The 3036-nt window shown below is 41.2% G+C and overlaps 1 long non-coding RNA gene across 1 annotated transcript; it reads left to right on the forward strand.

Annotated features, from left to right (window-relative positions):
- The first annotated feature begins 1633 nt into the window (after positions 1-1633).
- Positions 1634-2610, forward strand: LOC114670623 (uncharacterized). The gene is made up of 2 exons (XR_003720324.2): positions 1634-1751; positions 2126-2610. It is a non-coding gene; the product is annotated as an uncharacterized LOC114670623 (long non-coding RNA).
- Positions 2611-3036: the final 426 nt, after the last annotated feature.

Raw genomic sequence — 3036 nt, forward strand, 5'->3', positions numbered from 1 at the left:
TTGTGTGGATATAAGATAATTTATTTAACCAATCTATGTATGTATTTATCTTGTTTCCAGATTTTAAATTATTTCGCTGCAAGTTTTAAAAAATTTTCTAGCTTCATCCATTAAAAGAAATACATTTTTACATTGTTTACTATATACACATACAACACACAAATACACACACACACAGAGCAAAAAGTTTCACAAAATAGTACTTATCCTACCTATATGTCATTCTATTCTATTCTATTCTATTCTATTCTATTCTATTCTATTCTATTCTATTCTATTCTATTCTATTCTATTCCATTCCATTCATTTCCATCCCATCCCATCTAAAAGTAATAGCCATGACCCACTAAATTGATCTAACCACCTACTGACAGGTCACAACCTGCAGTTTGAAAAACACTTTCAATGCATATTTATTAAATGAAAAGGGAAAAGTAGGCCAGGTGCAGGGGCTCACACCTGTAATCCCAGCACTTTAGGAGACCAAAGTGGGAAGATCACTTGAGGTCAGGAATTCAAGACCAGCCTGGCTAACATGGCAAAACCCCGTCTCTACTAAAACTAAAAAAATTAGCCAGGCATGGTGGCAGGCACCTGTAATCCCAGCTACTCGAGAGGCTGAGGCAGGGGAATCACTTGAACCCGGGAGGCGGAGGTTGCAGTGAGCTGAGATTGTGCCACTGCACTCCAGCCTGGGAGACAAGAACAATACTTCGCCTCAAAAAAAAAAAAAAAAAAAGGAAAAGTACTTATTTATACTCCAATACTGTTCTGAACATTTTGTAAGTAATAACTTATTAATCCTTACAATGACAATGTCGCAGTGGGCTAGGAATTATCTCTCCATTTTCCTGATGATGAAACGGAGGCACAGAGAGGTAGACAAGTTACCCAAGGTCACATGCTAGTACGTCGGAGAGCTGTGCTTAAACCCAGGCAGTCTGGCTGCAGTTTATGCTCTTAATCATCAGCCTATGGTATTTCCTCTAGCCTTAGGAATTGATGTGAGACTAACCAGGTATTTAGCAATGCACAGCTCTAAATACCCTCTCCAGTATTTCAGACCACAGCAGGGCAGGTTCCTTTACAAGATAGTCAAACAGGACATAAGTGTATTATTCTGCTATTTATATACCTCGATGGCTATAGAAGCCAAACAAAGACTCCTGAAATTTAATAATCTCCTCCAGAAACTTAGCTTCAGCAACACACACACACATTCTCTCTCTCTCTCTCTCTCTCTCTCTCTCTCTCTCTGTCTCTCTCCAAAAGCCCCAAACCTTCAAGCTCCCAAATAATCAATGATGACCACTCTCAGTGCTGCACTGGACTTAACGATAATATTACAGAGTCACTTCTTATTCAGAGGTAGTGCTCAACTTCCCCATTATTTATTGATTTTCCCCCAAAGTTATCAAGTTCTAAAGCCTAATTATTGGTGTAATAGCTGAGATGTTAAGAGAATTGTAAGCCTCTTTAGCTAATGCATGGCATATGTTGAAGGGATTCAGCTAATTCACATATCTGTCTGCACTATTAATAGAGAAGGTTACATGCCAATTATCCAGGCTTCAATCAGCCTGTTTGGATACAATAGAGGCAGTGTTCACACACTTGATGTGCCACATTCCTTCCCGACATCAGAAGCAGCTGGTCCAGATAAAGACCGCTGGGGTTTTGATATTTAGGAATCACGTCCACGGAAGAGCTGGAGTTGAGACTTGATTGCTTCATGGACAAATTACCTGCAGGTATCTTTAACCTGGACTCTTTTGAAAAATGCCTAGTAGGTTTGCAGTTCACTGGGCTTTACACTTTTCCTGCTCAGACTTGTTGGGTGGGTGGGTGGAGGTGCTGAGGAAGAGGAGAAAGACAAAGGAGCCAATAGCTCCAAGGACAAAGCAGGGAATAATAGGAACGGGCAAATGGATTCCAGTGAAATAAAGAACCCGCACACGTTCTTGTGCCCAGTTTTAGAACCAAACAGGCTAAGACATTTTCCTCCTAAGAGCTCAACTTCGTGCGTTGAAAAATAGGTAGATGGATAAATATCTCTGCATATTTCACCTGCATTATTTTCTTTTTATTTTTTTCCCTTTCCATTTCTTTTTTTCCTCTGATTCAGAAGCTGGACTGGAAGTGTTGTAATATCAGAAAATGCTGCTTCCGGTGGTATTTGTAACCAGGAACAGAAGCTGAAGTGTCTGAAACCACCGGAGAAAGCCCCTGCTCTCCTGAGAGCTGTTCTCTAATTTTGCTGGCAGAGAGCGTTGGATCAGTGATCAGAAAGTTAAAATGGCAGATGTTGGGGCTTCTAGGGGGAGGGGAGGCAGATACCTGATACTCTCCGGCATTTGTTTTTTTATCCTTCCCATTACCTTCCTTTCTCAGATCACAATATTAAAACAGAGCTGTTGTCCACTTTTCTAAGGCCACACAGCCAAATGCTGGCACAACAGCAAACAAACAAACAAAAACAACCAGCCCCAGGACCTGCCTCTCGGACTGTATCGTGACTCTCCTGACATTTCTCCAACACAGCAGCGGACCTCAATACTTTTTACAAATATCACCAAAAGCTAATCAATAACAGGCAGATACCACACGTCAGCCGTTGTTTTGTGTGCTATTTCAGCTCCGCGTGTATTTTTTTCACCCTCACAGATGAAAATACAGTAATTAACTCCATACAGAGGAGGGGGGAATGGAGGGAGGAAACTCCTTTTTTTTTTTTTTTTTTTCCCTTCCCCTAGACTTGAAAAGAAATTCTGGCAGATAATTTGGCTGAACATGAAAAGGGAGAGGCTGCTTACAGCTGCCCAAATAAAGTGCTAGGTTGGTGAGGCTTTGCGGGCTGAGTTGGGTATTTCACGCCATGAAAAGCAGACATTTATCTGTTCCCATGGAGATGTGATTTCTACTAGTCAATCAGGCACTGGGGAGGTCAGACAATAGCCAGTGGTTCCCTTTTTCATCTCAAGAGACAGTCCATTCCTGTTCTATTGTAACAGTTCACCTACATTGAAAGGAATCCAA

This window comes from Macaca mulatta, chromosome 10 (assembly GCF_049350105.2).
Source record: "Macaca mulatta isolate MMU2019108-1 chromosome 10, T2T-MMU8v2.0, whole genome shotgun sequence".
Lineage (NCBI taxonomy): Eukaryota > Metazoa > Chordata > Mammalia > Primates > Cercopithecidae > Macaca > Macaca mulatta.